Raw genomic sequence first — 21978 nt, 5'->3', positions numbered from 1 at the left:
GGGGTGAAAAATACTGTAGCATTCATTCTGAGTATGAACTCCAAATGTAACTGTTTTGTTTTTTTTTAGCTGTAGATGGTCTGCAGCTATAATTAAATTTCTAAATACTGCACTGACTGATGATTTTAAAATATTTTAGCTCCATGGCATTTTTTTGTCATTTTCCTATGGTATTGTAAGCAATCAAAGTTGAAACTGTATTAGGGCACAGCATAAAGTACTGTAGATGCAGTGCTTTATCTCTGTCAAGCTAAACGGACACAGAGAGTAACAGAGAAGTGTAGCAATCATTCAGAATATAAAATCTTAATTCTAATGTGTACAAGGATTAACCAACTCAAGGCATCAACTAAAAAAATAAATGACATTTATGAATATTCATGCTTTTTTTTCATAGCCTATGTTTCAAGCGCATGATTTAGTTGACTACGTCATCAGGAATGTTCACTTCTCATTTGTTTCAGGGCAAACCAACTGACTAAATCTCCACAGTGATTTTTTTTTCACCCAAGAAGGCTCTGTAATAGACCCATCTGTGCGCCAGACCACTGCAGGCCATTGTGTTCATTTAAGATTCGTGTCAAACCTTGGATGGTTATCAAGCCCACAGCATGCCAGTCTGAAGGTACATTTGTAAGTGACTGAGACAACTGTTAACTGTTGAGTAGATGAAAAATTCTGCTATCAGCTAATGGCAAACTTTTTCTATAATTAGAAAAAAATACTGTGCTTGGGAATCTGAATTCCTGGCCCTTAAATTTATAATGTTAAGAACAGTGGTTCAACACTTTCTCTCGACATTTTGTCTTCTGAAACACATACCTCAACGTACTGTAGCAATACATTATTTATATGGTGTCATTTCAAATAATGAATGAACAACTGAATTTTTAGATTTGTTAAGGAAATCTTTAGAAAATATAAGTATGCACATATTTTAAATTTTCATTTAATGGTCATATGATGTTTTGTAATGTACTAGAATTTCATCTCCTGACTTTGATTCTGTGCTCGATCTCATACTCAGCCTCCCTTTCCATTACATTCCAAAGTAAAAGTCTACAAATTACTCATAATTATTATTGCAAAACATTTACAATGCTCATTTAGAAAATTGAATCTAACTTTAGCCAAAATGAACGAAAAAGATTCTAAATATATATATGAATTTAAAAATAAAAGGCATGGCAGAACTACAATGTTTTGGAAAATGAGAGTGGGACAGAAGCAATCCTTTAAGCAAAAGGAATTATCAGGGCACTTAGCCAATGAGATTGCCTGTCATTACACTCTGAAAATGATATAGAATTGCTAAAAATCCACACTTTCAATTTGTTTGATTGAAACAGGCACTGAAGTGATTAACCTTCTGAAAGATGAGTATAAAAGCTTGTACATCAAAGAGAATTGTATCTCTGTATTTTCCTGGCCTAAATGGAGCAAGATACACCATTATGTGACTGCAAGCTTAGAATGCTTCAACAGATTTTTGTATTCTAATACAAATAAAGACTAATTGGAATACTCAGCCTGATCCATTACGTTATATACGATGGCCCTTCTGTAGGATTCAGTACAAACCCATTTTAACTGAAGAGAATTTCTACCACATATATCTAATCTGCCTTTTTTAAGCTGATTTTATTGCTGTATATCACTGATACCTTTCCTTCCCCTTTGTTTGCTTTCTGCTTAGTCACTTAATTTTGTGTTTGGAAGAGCAAGTATTATTTTCAAAAGCTGGACAAACTTTGAGAGAGAAATAAGACCACCTAAACATATGAGATTTTCTCCACAATGCTAATGATATTTTTGTTAAAACCAAATGCCATTCACTTTTAAATCTAAGAATGCAAAAAATATTTTGGGGTCGTATTTTCACTCAGGGATATACAAAAGAGAGTCTTTCATGAAGTCTGCACGATACAAGAAAATGAATGTGTGTACAGTTTATTTCAGGGTGCTGCTTGCAAATACAAAGCCACATAAGTATAGAAGTTGGAATCTCACATTTTTTAATCTTAACATGTCAGCAGACATGTCTAGAAACAAACAGCTAAAAAAACAGTACACAAGTCACAAGTTTTATGTAAAATGTACAATTTCGCGATCAATGCCACTCTGAAATATCTTGTGTGATTGAAAATGTTATTAAAATGCAGAGGAGATGCACATAAAAGTACAATTCATTTTCAAGCTATTTGCTCCTTAAACTAAATGATGCAGGTGAGTAGTTTTCCAGAGTGCTCCTTTTAAGGCCTATTATATTGTACATTTCATTTTATTCACCGCTTAAAAATATTAAGCCCTGCACAAAACACACCTTGCCATTTTAATTTACCTAAATGGGTAATTATTATTTACAATATCAACCTCAAGTCTGTTAACTGGTCTCAAATTTTAGCACCAAAGAGTCAACCTGTTTCCTGTTTTTCACTTGCCAACACGTACAACAGCTTAAATATCATCAAAACTCTCCTTTACATAATACATGCTTTGATTTCCACAACAAAACAGAACTGTGCTCTCCAGATGTCCCCTAAAAGCTCCTAATAGATTAACATCATGTTTAGGCTTCAGAGAAAATACTGAGATAATGTAGTAGTAGCACAGTTCAGAGTTAACAGCAGGTTATGTAAAAGAAAAATTTACTAAGCCAAACATGCATTCAGAACACAAGGCATAAGTCAAAGGTCACAGGTCAGTTAGCAATTGTGACTCAATTTCTAAGTGCCAATAGGATTGGATATGAAAGAAGAATCAGCTATGGTATGCTCTCTTACCACTCCTGATTAAGCACATGTAAAACCGAGAAGCATTATGCACTGGCATGAATACAGTGACCTGTTTTTGTTCCACTTAGCAGAGTAAAAAAAAAAACAGGTTTATTCCATTCTGAGGTGTGGTCACACCTGAAAAAGGCTCCATGGCCAAAACATTGTGTTTTCTTTCTTCTTTTTTCAGCATGGAATAAACCTATTACTTGTTCCTTCACATATATACATTTCAGTTAATTTGGGAGTAAAGCAGAAAACTAGAATGAAAAATAATTGACAGTTCCAAAGTGTAAATTGGTGTTTCAACACACTGTATCGTAATAATAATTTCTATCTCAGGTAAATAGAGATTTGTATTTTTTCCACAAGACCAGCAGCTATCAATACTGCTCCTGTGCACTTAAAATCCTCATTGTCATGGATCTCCTCCATTCACTTTTTCGTAAGATTCCCATATTTCAGTAACTACACTTCTGGGAACATGACCAATCCTGCAAGCACATTCATTTAACTCAAGTTTGATTTGTTCCAAAACATTTTTTGATTTCCCTAACACTCTGCAGATGGATGTACTACTTAAGTGTCTTCGTACACGAAAAAAGGCTGCCTGGGAAGTTGACCTGTGGAGTGACTCACTGACACTCCCACTGCACAGTCCATGCAGTGATGACTGGACCTGGCTCATTAATATCTTTCTTGTCACCTGTAGGTTGCAAAAAGATCATTTTTTATGTAAAAATAGGAATTTTAATCAAGTAGTGTTGTGCATTGCTGTATTCATTTCCTTTAATTCTTTCTTACATAAATCTCATCTACACCTACATCGCCATTTCCTTCATGAATTTGCTTGGCGTTTAATATCGCATACTTTTGAATAGTGACTATATAGCAAACAAAACACTTGCTGTACACAGTTAAATCTAAACTGAGATTTTTACTATGAACTCTCATGATTATTTTCATAACAATTTCAATTTAATTTGGTTCTACTCTCTTGGGGCAATTAAACAAACTCAATAGTGCTGAAACAATTTTGACACAGAAAACGTATTAGGACAATGGGGTGACAGGTATGTCTTGTAGGTCAAGTTGGTATTGCTGTTAGGAAGTTAGGCACCCATTAAAGAGCAGTGACCACCCAACTAAACTGTCTTACTTTGACTCAGTGTTTGGAGTTTGGGGTTGAAAAAGAAAATAAAAATGAAAGAACTTTCTGTTGAGGAATATACGCTTTTTGTCAATCTGAAAGGAATGAAGACTTTAATCAGAACCATCGAACAAAAAAATGGACATACCAAAGTCTGGAACATACTGAAGAAGAAGGAAACCACAGGCATCATTAAAAATCAGCCAAGCGCAGGTCAGCCGATAAAAAAGAATACTCAGAGCTGCCAAGATAACCCCTAAAGTGACTGTTAGTGAAGTTATCAATAACCACTAGAGTGTAGGTGTGAACGTAATGGACAAGAACACAAAGTAGCTCGAGCAATGTGTGTCAAATGATTGCACAAATATTTTGCAGAATTACCAAATTTAAAGAGTCATAAACTTTGTGCAGTCTTGGATCGAAGGGGTATCCAACCAAACACTAAGTTTTCCACCTTGAAATATACTTGAAATGAAGGTTTCCAAAATCTTTACACTCACTAGGTTGAACATTAAGTATGTGTTTTTGTTCTAATATACATGCATGAACATAGTCAAAAATAAAATGTATGATATACAGTATCAGGCTTATCATTCATATTAATCTCATGACAACAAACGTAAAGCATTTGACTATAAAGCTGAATGCTGTATTACTTGCGTTTTTGACTTGCAGTTTCAATGCTTTTGGTGGGCATGGTGAAAACATAGTGTACAGTATGAAGATGCAATATTTTAAAAGTATTTTAAAAGTGCCATTTCCATCTAACCTGTTGATGGTACTCTGGATCACTGCAAGTCAGCATGTTACAGAATATTCTAAAAAGAGATACATCTTCTTTTCACTTATTTGTCACATCAGCACAAGTCATTATGATTAAGCTCTTAAATAACTGAAAAATCAATCGCGCACATCAAGGAGATCGAGCCAAGCAAAAGCAATAAGGGACGACTTGTCTGTGGGATTTACTGCATTAAGCTTTGAGTGAAGTCTGCAACTCAACTATGGATCTTAAAGTATTTCAGACACTGGGTAGACCCTTCAAGGTGGGACACTCAGAGCAGAAGCATTGATCAAAGGTTCCTGGGATGATATGCTCACATTCGTATTTTCAAGATTTCCTTAAGGACGTACAGTAACAGAAAATTCCTGCTTCTCAAACACATCATTTTAATAAAGTACAGAATTAATAATTTATAAAAGGCATTTTATTTGAAAAAAAAAAGTGTAAGAAATTTTTATAAGATAAATCTATGAATATAAAGTTGATACAGGGCAAGCTTTCCTCCAGTCAGCAGTGATCGTTATATACTGTATAAAGACTGTTCTAAAGTGTATTATTTGCTCAAACAACATCATTAACTAGTCAGTGTTTAATCAACAATCTTTTAAAAAAGTATCAATTCGGGACACACTTTTGTTTAAAGCTTCTTTTGAAAACGAATGTGAAATGTGGAAATTGATTATAAAATATTGTCATCATTATGTAAATTAATTAATATCAGACCAACTGACAGCAAACTGACACTAAAACAAAATGTATTTGTATTCAGAATTCCACTATAAATTACTGTATATACAGTAATATTGCCATGATTTTATTATTAAAAGAATGATCATTTGTAGCCAGAAAATGTACACATACTAAATCAGCACATTCACAAATTCTACACAACATTTGGAAAAACACAAGCTTTCTGTTTCTGAGGGTTGACCTCCAATTCATCAACCTGAGCCTCATGATGTCTCTCCTTAACCCATGTATTATTCACCTAAAAAGAGTGTGTTTTCATCTTCATTTTATCTGTTTGGAAAATTACTGACAACTACCTCATGTCACCAATTTTCATTACCAGATGTGACTTGTGAGTTATGACTCACTAGGTGCAGAAGAGAAGAACTGTGAATGCAAGAGGATCTGAACAAGAACCTTTTTAAACATCCTTAAACATATCTTTAGACATCGAGTCCTTTTAAAATGATTTGCTTTTATCATTGATTATCTCACAAAAGAAAGCATGTGAGAGGAATTGTCCTTTGTTGTGTTAGGTTAATGCATCACTTGCTTTTATCACAGGACATGTTTACATTACAGAATCTTAAGCTGTTTTACTGCCTCTTAGTCATAAATGGTGCCTTTTACTTGTTCAAGCCTTCCTAGACTATATTATTTAATTGAAATAAACTATAGTGTAGCTATTAGGTCAGAAAAATAGTTTGTTCTACAATTATTACAAAAATAATGATAAAAATAAATGTCATCCAAACAAAGCATATATGGACAGCACTGAAATACTGTTTATTATTTACATTGGAGGCAATAATTCATACCCATTACAATAAAAAAAGTCTCCAAAATGATGTGTGTGTGAATTGTGAGCATTAATAAATTTACTCCAAACTTTTGTCATTTCTTGATGAGTGCTTGCAGGACTCTGATTGTATTTACCAGGTGCTGTGTGTGAAACAATGCTTGCTTTTATCATCTTACCTCACAGTACGCAGACTGCAGCGGCCTGAACATGCAGTTGCTTAAATTCTGACTAGCAGCAGTTAAAAAATGTGGACCATTCACAAAGCTTTGGGCCAGTGGTCAGTTTTGTTTTCTGTCAAAGCCATCAGAAATGTTTAGTCTCTCATATGTTGGTCATATAACTTCAACACCCCTCCCAGCCCAACTTTACCACACACAATTATTGACTGAGCAACATTAATGACTGGCACCATTGTAGCTAGGAAGGGAGCTGTGCGGTAACTGTTTAGCTGGACTCCTTGAATGAAACAGGCTGTAAAATGTCATATACTAGAAACTATACTCACCCTCGACAGAGACCTTTGAACTACCAGATCATGACAAAAATAGTATTTACTACAGCTGGCTGCATTAGCCCTTCAATGTATTTGCCATCCACAAAATAACTCAAGCTCTTCCATTTTCATTCAGCCACCAGATTCAATGGTAGAGGATGCAAGCGTCTGGGGTGAAGAGATATTCTTCTGTGATGTAAGAAGTAGGGGTAACAGTGTGATTCAGTTGGTAATACACATTCTGTTATGTTTGCCACAGATATAAAGAGAAATAAAGACCACTCCTCTGTATTTGTACAGATCATCATAATTAAACCCTGAGACAATGATAGTCAATTTTGACTCCAAGTCTGATAATAAGATGATCAGAACATTATTAAACATTGGTAAAACATTTTATTTTATCTAGCTTTATTTTAGTGGTGGGAACACTTTGGTTTTTTACTGGTAAGAAGGTAAGAAATCTAAGACACATCTGTCTTGTGTGTGTAAAAGTTAAGTCAAACTCAACTGCAGATGTGTGACAAAAACCTTAGCAAAGTAGGATGCGTGTATTCCCTTTCTGCTGCTCGGGGCTGTTAATGAAAATGAGAATCCATTTTCAGCTAATCCAACCTGGTTAATTAAAGGGGCTGATTTAACAGTAAAAGCCAAATCAAGTCCATTTAAACTTGATCTGTTGTAGGTTTCCTTCTTTGCCTTTTGATTAAGTAATCTTTTTTTCCTTTTTAAGGCTCAGAAAAAATCATTGATGTTAAGTCATCTGTAAATGCACTGTGTGATCATGATTGCATTTTTTACTGAGAGATGTTGCTGTTTTTAGCTATAAAAATGACGTGTCTTGTCTACTCTGTGACATTCAAAAAACGCTTTTGAATTCCACTAATCCTCTTTAAACCTAAACACTACCAACAACATGATTAAAAGTTGTCTGTGGTTCTTGAATTGGCTGTATGCAAGCCAGTTATCTAACAGCAAAGTCCAGTAGTTACAATATTTTACTGTTTTGAAACCAATTCAGGACCAAAAAACGATGATCAACTCAAACCAGTTTTATGTAAAAGCATCAATATTTTTATTTTTTTTATTTTTATTTGTATTCACAATGTTATGTGTACACGGTGTGTATATTTCTGCTTTTATCATATGCATAGTTGCACATGAAACTATGTATGTTTAGAACCATAAGATTTTCCAAGAATATGGATATTAATACTATTCACTCTGAAAAACAACAAAAAAAAAATCTCTTTAAAGTTGAAGACCAATTTGCTTAACTTTGTGCACTACTTCAATGGAACGACAAATATTAAAAGTGTTTGTGCATTTATTTATACTGTAACGCAACAGGGGCTCAGGCGGGCGCCCTTGCCGCATTAGGTCGGCCCCCCACCGTCAGGGGCTCGACCCCGGGACTCCCACGTCACTCAGCAGGGACCCAGCCCGGTGAGCTAAAGAGAGATCTCCCTACAGCCCTGTAGCTGTAGTCCTGCTATCACAGGGAAGGGCGGTGATGTCACCTGCTCTGGTACACCGGCTCTTACACAGTACCTGTCGGCCGTAAGCGTTACAATACTAATTCACTAATTAATTCTGTATAAATTTACAGTAGGAATTTGATAACTCCACTAATCAACGACCAAAAGATCGGCTCTGCGCTACACCATGAAATGTTAATTAAAACTGAGAAAACAACTCATCTTTACAGAATTTATGGGTTCAAACAATTTGCTGTTACTGTATAAATGAAGTGAATGTTTTTTTTTTACTTCACCAATGACATTTTCTTCCATTTGTTATTGGTACTGTACCTTTTCATCACTGACATCCAATCATCTAAGCCAAACTTTATTAAACTGCCTTCAGAATCTTCTTAACCCCCTTTTTTCCTCATAAATGTCCTCCTCGATTTTTTCATTCAGTCACGTGTGGGTAAGTTGGAGGATTTATCAGAGTCTAAAACATCACATTTTCACATCATTCCCCCAAACTCAACATGGGTGCCTTTTCAATCAACACTTGTTAAAAGATTTATGAGGGAAGGTCAGTCAGTTCATACAACAGTGTAGGGTGGTCTGTTGCTTCTCTGCCAGACATTCACCCCAATCACTGATCACACATATGACAGAGCAAAAGATTGTCACATGATAGAAGTGTAAAGGTAAAGTAAAATATTATAGGTATCAAAATAGGTCTTTTGAAATAAAAGCTGATTAAAGACACTAGAACAAAAAAAATAAATTATTCAAACAGGGAGCTGTGTCAGTGTGCATTGGCTGTCAAAGAACAAGTAAAAGTTAATTCCACACTGAAAAGTAGAAGAAAAAACAACAATTTTGACTGTTCAGCTTTTTCGGGTGTCATAATAATTAAATTATCATACGCTTTTCACAATACAATACCTTCATGTACGGCATTCATTTCGTGTACTGGATCTTGATTTTATTTCTACTTTTTTGTTTGTAACATTCAGTGATTCAGTCTTCAGTTGTGGCATGTATTGCAATTCGTCAGCACTAGTGGAGCTGTATGCAGATGTCTTTCTATAAAAGTGCTTTAAGCTATTTTATTAATTGCTGAATTTCATAACATGTTGTTCCCATGTAAAAAGAGGCACCCATGCATGTTGCCAGTATGTGTGTTAAAACGAGTAATTATCCTCCTTTTCACACACTCCTTTATTCTGCTCCCAGTGCAGTTGGTTCTGCAATGGACGACGGTACTTAGCAGCAGTAAAGTGGCCAGCTGCATTCAAGTGTGGTAATGAATCCCTTGAGGTCTGGACACCCTGCTGATGCCGTAAATGATGACACGATCAGTGGGTCAAGAGCCTAATAAAAGTGTCGTATCAAGACAGATGAGATAGCAGCACATCCTGACATTTCCATGGAGGTGATGCAAGAATTATCATTCGGGCATGTCCCAGACAGAATGCATGCACCAGAATCTCTAGTATCAAGACAGGAGCAACACAGATAATCAAGTCATTATTGCCTATAAATCTTCGGTTATAATCCAGGCAGCTTTCATGTCCATCTGCTTAAACGTGACGAGATGCAGCTAAACCAATGCAACTCTGAAACCAATCAAGAGTCCTTGAAGCCAAGGCTCTTGGAGCTCCAACTTACCCATCAATGAGTAAGAACGGAGGAACCAATGTCACTGAAGGAAAACGACTACTTTGCACTCAAACTGCTATAACACACGATTATTATGCCAATTTGATGAATGGTATTCCACTGAGCAGATGACAAGGAACTTCTAACTCATGCCCTGAGGAGATCTGGCTACAGGGACAACCTGAAGAGTTATTCTTGCTTGCACCCACTGTGTGGAGAAGTGGAATTAAGAACAACTTCACTGCAGTATGATCTCTTGTTCTATTATTTTTTCAATTTTCTTCAAAGCAAAGACTATGCAATGATTAGATTTCTGTCTTTGCTGGCTTTGTGTTACCATTATGGTCCATGTGTGTTATGAATACAGCCATAAAGTGGCTTGGTTATTTGGTTATTTTTATTGTTGCGTAACCTGATATTAATTCACCAACAAATGACTTGTATAAAATGTATCTAACATGCTTTGAATTGATAACCTAATGACTGTGTCCAAATAACAACAAAAATCTCATCAAACAGATGAGTAGTTAAATAAATTTGACTTATTCCCTATTTCTTATCTTAAACATATTCAGCACATTATAATTTTCTAATAAGCCTGATTTAAGATTCTTAAGAAAATATTAAATAAATATGATACTTTCTGTGCAAAGCATATGGTGAAATGTTCTGTTTGCTTGATGTATTCTGTCCTTACAGACTGAAAACTGAAGCAACAGAAGGCATTTTTGGACGCCAGTGGCAACACTAAAAATGCTCTGAATCACTGCTGGGCCCATAGCTGCTGCTCGTCATTTCATCTAGAATGTTTAGTGCTCAATCATTAAATCTGCACATTACTAAACTTAGGCCAGTAACAAATCCTTTGACATTTGAGGGTTGTCCTGGTAAATAGATAGGCACAAGGTCACTCTTCATTTGTCTTCCTCAGTGTTCAGTAGAGACAAATGTCAAAACACTTCCTCACCAGAGTAATGCTTATTTCAGCAGTTAATGGGTTTCTTTATTTTAAACAGAGAGGATCATTATGGTTCAGAAGAGTATGCGGGAGTGAAAGACTACAGCAGCTGATCAGGCAGTTACACACTCTGGAATGTACAATATAGTATTTTGCTTTACTAGTCTGGGTTTCGACACCCTAACCTCTGTCTTGAGGTTAGAGTAAATGATCTTTAGACATAACATGGCTACAGCAATAATCTTAGCTTTCCCAATACTCTAAAAGCAATGTATGTTGATCCACCAAATGAATTTCATTCTTATAACAAGCAACTAATGTCAACGTTCTGTTTCTTCTAGATATTCTCATTTTAGATCTATTCCAATCAGACATTAGCACTGCTTTAAAACTGAACATTAGGTTTGTTGTTATAGTTAGAACATTATTATTTTGTAGATTTATTCTGTCCATAGCAATAATAAAACAAAATCTTTATACATCCCCTGAAGTTTTAGAAATTGTTTAAAAGCTGCTGGGAGTCATAAATGATAAACAGTACTGTACAGCAGGATTTGCCCGAAGGGTGTATTTTTAGAACATGCACTTCTGTAGTTATTATATTGTGGATCATGTGGTTAAATTAAAAAAAAACAACAACTACTACCTCACATTTGATTTTATCTTGTCCTACCAAGTGAAGTAAACACTTTGAGAGCAAATTGCATTTCCAAAACTAACCAGTCCTTCTAGAACGCACTGTTATAAATTAGAAAATGTAAACAAATGAGACACAGAACATTCTTTAAGAGGCAACTGCTTGAACGACCTATCATACAAGCAAAAACCCTAACTGCTATACAGCCATATCCTGTTAAATATATTAATTGATCAGTAAGTACATGAAGCTCATAGGAAATCCACAACTCATAATTTCTGTAAATAAAATGCTCATGAAGCAGCCTGACAATGCCTAAAACAGTCAGTCACAGAATATGATTAAAGAAAAAGATTAAAAGGGAGGTAGGATACTCTTTACTGTTATTAAGAAAATGTACAGCATCTGTGAATGTTCAAGCCCTCCACGGAAAAACTCTCAATGAAGAATTAGGTGACAGATAAAAGGCATGTTTTTGTTTTTTGACTGAAAATATACCGGCATTTGAAAGAAAACACAGGAAACGTGAGTGTTCTAACAAAGAGGTTGAAGGCTGTCTTAAAGACACTTGTCACAAATAAATTATGGGTGGTAAGATAATAATGATGCCAAGGTCATCTTCATCCACACCAGTCATGACCTGTTTTAGTGAGGCTAGTTACAAATCAGAGCAATTTTTTTATTTCAAATATAAAATGAAATGACAAGGACGGTCATTCATGATGACTAAGAAACAGCTCACAATATAATCTATTCTTGATTCCTTACCAGCAAACCAGAATACTACATTGTTTATTACACCTGACAATTTCAATGCTATGCCATCACATGTAATTTAACATAAAACCTAAAACACGTTTCTTTTAAATATCATGCAAGAGATGCAGCATGTAAATCTAAAACATTTGAATATTTTAGATATATAATATTTTCAATAATGTCTCAAAAAGGAATTTGGTCCAGCTTAGATTTTTTAAAGTCAGTTTTACAGCTGACCTCAGCCAGGATTAATCAAACACTCTTAATAGGAAAATACATTTTTGTAAACTGTCAAAAAAGCTAAATATTCAACATTTAGTGAAAGAATTTATTTTTCATCAGATGTGTTTTATATAGACGAGCGATCACTCAAAATGACCTATCAATTTCACAAAGAAATGCATGTTGCTTTTAGAGAAAAACAGTTATAAATATCACTTTAAGTCTCAGACAGTTTGTATTTCTGTAATCTACAGACATTATATGCATGTAATGTATAGTTCTGTGTAATTTATATAATATATATACTATATATACTAGAACTGTACTATAAATCCTTTACTCATGACCACAAACATTGTTTTTGCAAAAAAAAATTCAATCTGCTTCTCTCCTAGAAACAACCGAATAGCCTGCATGATGTATTGTTTGTAATACAGAATGGAATCCGGCAGAAACAAAATCTGACTTTTAAGATTGAAGTGAAGTGGAAACCAAGGCAAGGTTTAAAATAAACATCACATTCCCCCCAACATCCCTCATGCTGTATTTCTCTCTACAGTACCTTTGTCAACCAGCGATTGTTTTGATAGTTTTATACAAATGCAAAAGGTCATCAATCATGGGTGGACACATACCATGCATATGTCTGCCAAGCTCTTTAGAATAACCTCTTCAAGAGAACATTACTTGTATCCAAATAAAGGCTCCACTAACAATGCTGTCGCTGCTGGTTAGAACTGGTAAGGAACTGTAAAAAGGATTAAGGATAATAGTTATACAGTATGATTCCATAAATCACAAGGGGTTTTCTCATAGCTAAAATATAACATTATGTCAGTGAAGGATGGATCTGACCTAGATGGTAGCATTTTTCACACATACTTTTACTAAATACCTATCGTACATGGGTACACTTTTATATGGCAAGATTTACATTTTAGCAGGGTTTGTGGTGTGGGACTACATGTCAACAATAACCTGCAAGCTAGAGAAAGGAGGAGGGTACACTTGGTTTAAAATGTATGGGGTTTATTTTTTTATAAACTAGAAAAAAAAAATTCTAAGGACTTAACATTTAGAGCGTTCTATAGCATTCTATCTTCATGCAGACAAGGAGGATTTTGGCGACGTTTAGAAGCAGTAAACAGGGAACAGGGGCAGAAGGATGGTCTTTCAAACAAAGGGAAAACAAACTCATCCCTAAAATATCTAGGCAACCATACAGTAGCTTGGATAGTTTAATTAAGAAATTATGAAACCAATCAAATGGAAAACAGCAATTCACAGTTTGTGTGAAATGGCTTAAGATAAAAATGATTCAAAAAAGAGTATGCTCAAAAAATAATGCACAGCATTGTTCCAGTTCTACTATAGTAAATACAGTAGTACTGCAATAGTGGAGCAGTTTGAAGCATAAGAGGAGATTAATAATAGCATGAGAAACATATACTAAACATGCTAAATGAATTTTAACATAGGTACACATAGGAAGTATTAACAGAGACCAACTAAATCGTAGATGGAAACAATAATAACTATGTTCTTGTTTCCATCTAAGCTTTATTATGTCACCATCTAAGAAAAAATGCAAAGCTGCTGCCAGGGAATCTCCTCTACTTCCAAATCCAGTTGCAAGAAATCCCAGCAAGCAAAGAAAGTGAATTAAGAGAGTGTCACTCCACAAAATACACCTCTGGAGACTATCAGTATGTCTGATACACCTGTGCTTTCTCACAATGAAACACTGAGCAATTGGCACTCTGGTGCGCACCTCTCCTCATTGGATAGTTTAATTGTCATCTACAGTATATTAATCAATCTGTAGTGGATAATCTCATCACTGGTTGACACTACATGTGCTTCCTTCATATTCATACAGTTTTCTGCATGGCAAGATCACATCTAATATTTCCTCAGTTAAAACAGAGAGCAAAAGAACTGTTATTATTCAGGTAGCAGAATGTCATCTAGTTGAGTAGAGTTGTTGAAAAGGACAATGCGATCTTCTGGGAGTTTCTGCTGAAATGACTGCTTCCTCTGGCCTCTGATTGAAAAATCCCGCAGTATTTATTACGGTAAAACCTATAGCATTCACTTATATCCTTTGTCCTTTCTAGATAATTCAGCTTCTTTGAAATTATATTTGAAATTCTGCATTGATTAATTCTCTGTCTTACCCAACAAAGCTGAAGATTATCCACAATGGGCTATCTTTTCTTCTGATTTTCCAGCATAAACAGAAGAATTCATACTGAAATCATGCCTGATTCCTCCACTTGACAATTCTTCACTTCCTTTATATTCTCCGTTTGTTCATTATCTAATTATTTAATTATCCCTTTCTATGGTAATCATATACAGTATGCATGTATCTTATACCAGCTAAATGCTACTACTCCCAGTGGCTTGATCATTTTGGAACTAAGCTTTAACTGTATGAATTCCCAGAGAAACATTCTCCATTCTTATATACTGTATGAACAATATATATTTATCCTGGATTTAATTTGCTTCATTACAAATGTATCTTCTGGTCCTATGAGTCAAGTTTGATCTGTAATAAGAAAAGTATTCATATTGTATTAGGGGGCATGTTTTACTTTTCCTTTAGCTACAGTTAGGATTACAAAACCTTTATACTTTACATTATTTGAATTTTATAGTTATGTTAACTATGCTTGAAATAAGAGAGTGTGAGGTCCAGTCTGATCTTAAATTAAAATCTTAACTTCTGTATAACCTCTGTTCTCCAAAACAAGATATCAACAAAATATAAATTATATTTATTCCAAATACAATAATGACTTTTACATTATTGGATGTCTTATTTTAGCAGAAAACTAACCCTAACCTTAGCACAAATCTAAAGTTGTCTCACATCCAATGGGCTCTAACCCTTCAATTTACTTTACTGTACGTTTGAGTTGATGATTAAAATACAACTGCAAAGGAATGCAACATCACATTAAAATACCGCGTAGCACTTTTGCTTCATTGCAAGCTCATCATTGTAATGCATGACTATGAATCAATTTTGTAAATATATAGAGTGTTTATAATTTACTATGCAGAAATTTGCACTGTGGGTGGAGACAGGGTTAGGGTTACAGAAATCATTATAATTTGTTAAATGTTATTTTTATGTCAAATGTAGATTTGTTAATAGAGATTTGATTTAATTTAAGACGTCACTAGTCATGGATGCTGGCTATTTATTCCTTTCTTATTCTTAATTACTTTTTAAATATATATATATACAACTGATGGTCTAAGAGACCTTTGTAAGCTAAATAAAACTCCTGGTATTAAGCATTAAGTTTATGAGAAGTTAATACATTATCAAGGAATCTATTGCTTCTATTGCTTTGCTTCTAAAATGTAACTTTCCCCTAATATACGGCTGACCATTTAACAGCTTATTAAATGGAATAATAACCCACCAGTAATAAATCTTAATTCGAAGTATGTACAGCAAGACAAGGTACTGTGGCTTGATTTTGAGCATGCTGAACATCCTAGTAGACTGTTCAAAGAATTAATTAAACCAAAATGAGTGTTTATCTTCTATTAAGGCAATTAAAGACAGCAATAATGCTATGCTCTCTAACAGAACAGGTCAACAAAGTCACTAAGGGCTTCTACACCTCTGAAGTAAGTACAGGCCTGAATAAGATAAAAGAATTTTTGAAACCACTTGCAGTTACTGTGGTTGACTGCTGAACAGGTGGAGCTTTCAGATTCTCCTATAACTTGGATTTGAAGGCAGATGTTCAATGTGTGCAAAAGCAAACTCTCCTGGCATTCCCATCTGAGATACTGCTGATAGTGTGGGATCATATAACCTTTAACATTAAATTCTGGATATTTTTCATTGGATAATACTGGATCTTTTCATAGATCTGAAAAGAAAGAAACTTTTTTAAAAAGTCTTTAAAAGATCTTTTTAGATCCACTAGAAAATGTACAGCCTTTCAGAAAGGTACTGTACATTTCCTTCTGATAACATATGGTGTCCTTTATACCTTACAGACCAAACCTCTCAAAATAGTTTTCTGTACAGTTTTGTCTTTAGATGCTGTAATGTAATTTGTCCATTTAGATTTTTTTTGTCCATTGTCACCTCTGCTAATGGTTCTTTCACTGGAAACACTGGTGGGTGCAGGCTATTAAACACCATGGTATCATAATCCCATGAGTATTCAGGGATCTAAACATATTTAATTTAACAATTACGACTAATATGAATTATAATCTCAGATCACGTCTGGTGTAGATTTGTTTAATAATGTGGTCATATGTTTCCAGATTTAAAACACAATTATGAAAATCAGGTCCTATGCCTTTGAAGTCGGTGGTTAGTTCTACACTTTTCCTCCCTTTAATCCCCTTTCAAACATTTCTTTACTAAAATGAAATTGAAATTGATCTCCTTTTCAAGCAAAATCCTAAAGAGAATACTCTTGACTTAAAAAAAATCAAAATATATTTCATTAGATTATTAGATGTCCTTCTTTATAGTTCACACAGCAAGGTAGACTTGGTATTATAAAAATTAAAGTATTTTCACATATTTTTGCAATTGTCAAGTATCTCAATTTCGCTTCCACCAAAATATTAATAGCAGATCAATTTCTTTATAAATACTCTTATCTGGAGAAGCAGGTAGCCTAAGACTCAGTTAAAAACATTACAATGCCCTAAACATACCAGTGACTTGAACATGCCTAATTTGAAATATAATTGTTGTGATTTTCAGTTAAGGTTTAGATCTTGGAAGAACCCTGATATTTTAAAACAATCAGCAGTAATGAATTTCTATTTTCTGTCCATAAAAACAACAGTGTTTTCTTCGTGGATCTCATGTAGTTCTGGCTCCCTTCACTAATTTACCATGGTCCTTTAAAACTGCTCACACTCCCTGTGACATTTATTGTTATCATGAACTGCACACAATTCAGGATCTAAAGGAAAGCTTTAAACCCATCGTGCTGGGTTTCCAGAAGTTAGACTCCGTTCAGCTCTGCGCACCTTCTGAGTGCAGTGGGATGGTGCCCTACCTTACCCTCCAGTGTCTGAGTCAATTCTTTTCATATTTTCAAGTCTTCTCAACTACATACTGATACAACTACATGCAGATCATTTTTTTACCTTAAAGATTAATCCTGCCCTAGTCTCTCAAATATGGTACAGAGAACAACAGTAGACAGACTGGAAGGTAGTCCTGGGTAGGTTGCAGTTTGAGGAAATATATATAAATTTTTCAAATAATAGTTGAAGTATGTTAAGCTTGCTCATACAGTAGGATTTGTGCGAGATCATATAGGTGGTTCCAAATGGGTGCTGTCTCAAATGCATCCTGTCACAGATATGGATTGGCTGGACCTACTGACATATGTTTTGGGAATTCAGTGTTCTAGAGTTCTCTGGCTGCACGTAATTTTTACACTGTCATATCTAACTGGTTTGATCACACCAATAAGCCCCAGACTGTTCCTATTCAATGACAATCCCCAGACTGCTGTCATCTTTCACATACAATGTCTTGATCTCAGGGGCATTACTAGTTTAACAAATCTTGCGGGACTTGTGACAAATGAGACCCCTCCTTCACTTATATGATTGCATTCATTTTAAGATGATTTACTTAAAGGGGAACATACACAATGTATTCAAATAGACCGTTTTCCTTTATTATTTATTTTCTATTTATTATTTCTCTTCATTTTTGTTTTGAGATCTTTTTCTTCCTTTCTTTCTCTGTTTCCATTGGCATCTGTGCTACTTCATATACTGTATTTGCCAAAAATGCTTGCCAACAGATGCAAACCTGTTTCAGTACCTACAGTACAATTTCTGCTATTGTACACCATACTTTCCTTTACAAGCCTTTATTGTATGAATGAATTCTTGAGGCATGTTGAGAGAGTACGCAGAAGCATAACTTTATCACCATATAAATAAAGCCAGAAAAAATACAGATGTTGATGAAGTGTAAGTTAAAATTTAATTGAGAATTTAGAAAAACTGTACGTTTAATCTAGTAAACAACCACCTTCTGAAATAATTAGTAAGCAAAGCAGGTATAGCAATAAATACCAAGCTAGCAAATCAATATGCTGAAGCAAGCCAACACAAATCACAGATCTATTAATGTTTACCACAGTAAATTTTACAATGTATGTAATATACTGTACAGTATACGTGTATGTGCCTAATACAATTATATTGTTGTCTATATACACTAACAATGGGCCACCTGTACTTTACTACACCAGAGAAACTCAGACAGTGACCCTCCTCAGGGTCAAAGCAAAAGTGTATTTTACTCGCAATAAAGCAAAGGTCCCTTATGATTTTGCAGTTTTCTTTTGTTCTGCATTTCTGTGGTTGTCTGTCAGTTTAAGGATCACTTGGCCCTTGACTTATTTTAGGCTGCCTTCCACTGTTTAGTATTAATAAGCAGCATTATTGAAAATAAATGTCAGAATTATTTCAACTGACAAAGAAAGTTACTGTTAATTTAGCTACCAAATGAATTAATTTGAAACATAATAGTGCTGCATATAGACTGTATAGAATCAGAAAATGCACAAAGCACACAGAATTATTTTCTACATCATGTACACATAGAAAGTGTACAGATTAGGAATAAACACTACTCCCATAATGAACAACTGGATTTTTTATTATTACCAAGCTAAATTAATCATTGGCATTCAACAGTTTTCTAACTGGGTAATTCCAACTATAGATGTTTCAATACCTAACATCTGTTATTAACAGTCATTTCCATAGCTATTTTTCAAAATTTCATTTTTTACAAGCATGTCACGAGCAATGTATTGTCTGTAAAAGTAGAAGTTTATTCTTGGTTTTGTCTAAAACTGAAACTGACAAATAGCAATTACCACTAAAAAGGTTTTCTTAATATGTGTAGTTTTAAATTCAACCCAACAAAAAAAAAAGATTACAGAAATAGGATAAAATAATACTAATCATTTCAGTGAATGTGACAATATCGCAAAATCCTGACCTGTGATGAAGGGCTCCCACATCACTTTCTACCCCATTATAGTAATTTCAACAAAAGCAAGCAAAATGCTCTCTTATTATTCAGTTGTTCACATGTTGAAATCTAGTTAAAGAAAATGGACTGGATGTCAAGAGAGTAACACTTTAAATAATAATAATTTGTAGCATCATTTTGCAAGGAGAAGAATTGCAATAAAATAAATCTAATGTTAAATATGTGTAAATAAGGCTTAAAAACAGTTATCTAAACAAGTCTCAGGAAAACATAAAATCTCTTTGAAATGTGTTTCCTGCTGTAACAAACAGAAAAAATCACAAAGTATACTGTATTCTGGTACCTCTCTGTTGCAAATATGGTTTTGAAAAATCTCTTCCCTTCCTACTTGTATACTATATAATTTTATTAGTTGCCCTCAATTACATTTTCAGATAATATGATTACTATGTAAATACATATAAACTGTTTTATGAATATGAAAACTCGTCACTTTTAAACTGTATTTAAATGTACAGTATCTGTTGGAGGGTATGGATCAGGACGTAACCTGTCATTATAGAACAGACTGATGCTATAGTGCTGTAACGTTGTGTTCACCACCAGTTCTGAACAAACTAAAATCACAGGTTCGAAAATTAAACTCCATTGATAGTAAACATAATTGCGTTCACATTCTTCATAGTTTGGCGACTAGATTCCGTAAGACAGGAATGTTGTCCTTCATCAAAGGCCCGCAATTACTGGTGGAAGCAAACGGGATTCCCACCTGTTGGCAGTCGTCTTTCAAGGCAATTGGTTACTTTAAAAGTGATCCAGATGTATCTTTCGAACAGACCTCGTGAAATAAGGAACAACCAAATTGTAGAGAATGAGAAACGATCTGGGCAGAAACATCCGCTTAGTTCCTGAATTTCAGCACCTTGGACAAGAGGACAGCGGTGCTTGAAGCCTTTCTAGGTAAAATATGTTAAAACCACTACGTTTTAAATCCGGCTGTGAGTATTTACAAATACGTTTTGCTAGTCACTTGTGAGTTTTAAGTGCCATTTTCTCTGGAGAGTACAGTAGTTGCTACAAGCAGCCGGGCGCCATGGTTTTTCAGCTATAAAGCAGTCAAATGTTATGCATACTCAGAAGGCACCTGTTGTTGTTTTATCATAAGCATTAAGGGCACAGAACATCCTAGTCAGTGGGTTTTCATTATATTAGCACTATTACGTTTTTTATTGTAAAACGTCGTGACAAATATAAACGAGTTCTAAACATTCGCATATAAAGAAGCAAGGAAAAACTTATGCAGAAATTGGCATCTTATGTCAGGCATACTGTATGACACATTAGGAGATAACAAGTACCTAAATAAACATTTTTCTTCCCATTATGCTGTCTGCAAATGCGTATTTCATAGAGTATCCTGCAAAGTTCCTAACATTTTTTAAATAATTAGAGGCTAAGGAGTAGAGTTTGATTCTTTTCCTAGCACTTTCCCAACAATCAGCAAAGGGATGGTTCAAAACCCTATTACTCAGGCGTTTCAATCCCTGGACGCACAAACAGACGGTTTTCTATTCAACATAAAATCCACAAGATAAAACGCGGCTTAAGGGTCTATTACATATTTCAGCCTTATCTCAGATAATATGCAATATGAACACTAACTTATTTTATTATTTGTTAAATACGTAATTTAGATACCCGAATAATACAAAATTGTATGTGGATGTTTTAAACGATTGGCTAAAAATACAGTTCATTATGTGTTTAAAATTTATAGGGATTCATTACACTGTACCCCGTTTTAATAACTTAAATTTACATAACTAACTTAATTGAGCATTTTTAAGTCCGTTTTCATTAGCGTATACCAGTCATTTCATTTTTCAATGATAAACACAAATGTATTAAAAGAGACTTAAGTTATACAAAAAAAACTCCAGTCCTATTTTCAAGACAGTACACAAAATCGCATTGTCCAATGCAAAACTTTCATTTGGTGGTGTATTCAATGAATCAGATCTGTCAGCCATTATTATCTCTTCACCGAGTAAAACTTTATTTAGCCTACTACATCCAGGATTTAAAGAACTATTAACGGACCCAAATTTCACAGTCACACAAAAGCGTGGGAAAAATTGTAGTACTTACATGTGAAACTTCTTGATTTGCATTGCATCCAAAACAAACCTTATAGTTTATTTTAAATTTCCAAGGAGCGGTAGAAATACTCCAGAAATCGCCATGTCGATTATTCTTTCCTTGAAAAAATTCTGACCATCCTTAAAAAACTTGGTTTTCAAGTACGAGAATACTTTATATATTTTATGGACTTTTTTCACTATGTGCCACAAGCCTGAGATGGAGCTTAGATCTCTTAGAAACGTGAGTGAGAATTGTTAAATTCCTTTAATAGGGTACATTGCTAGATTTTGTGAAGATCCGATGAGCTGTTGCATTGATCTCCTATACCTCTGTTCTCCAGTTCTGATAGACTCTGACACATGCACTTAATAGTGCCTTTTCC

The 21978-nt window shown here is 34.6% G+C and overlaps 1 protein-coding gene across 1 annotated transcript in view; it reads right to left on the bottom strand.

Moving 5' to 3' along the window:
• Nucleotides 1–21978, bottom strand: part of scn5lab (sodium channel, voltage gated, type V-like, alpha b) — a 210889-nt gene extending 188911 nt beyond the window's left edge. Inside the window, exon 1 of the mRNA XM_069191224.1 lies at nt 21603–21978. The gene's annotated coding sequence lies outside the window, so the exon portion shown is untranslated. The remainder of the gene's footprint in view (nt 1–21602) is intronic.

The sequence above is a fragment of the Lepisosteus oculatus genome, chromosome 6 (genome assembly GCF_040954835.1).
Source record: "Lepisosteus oculatus isolate fLepOcu1 chromosome 6, fLepOcu1.hap2, whole genome shotgun sequence".
NCBI classification, from domain to species: Eukaryota; Metazoa; Chordata; class Actinopteri; order Semionotiformes; family Lepisosteidae; genus Lepisosteus; species Lepisosteus oculatus.
Note: the sequence above shows the minus strand (reverse complement) of the source record. Positions and strands in the feature narration are given on the sequence as shown.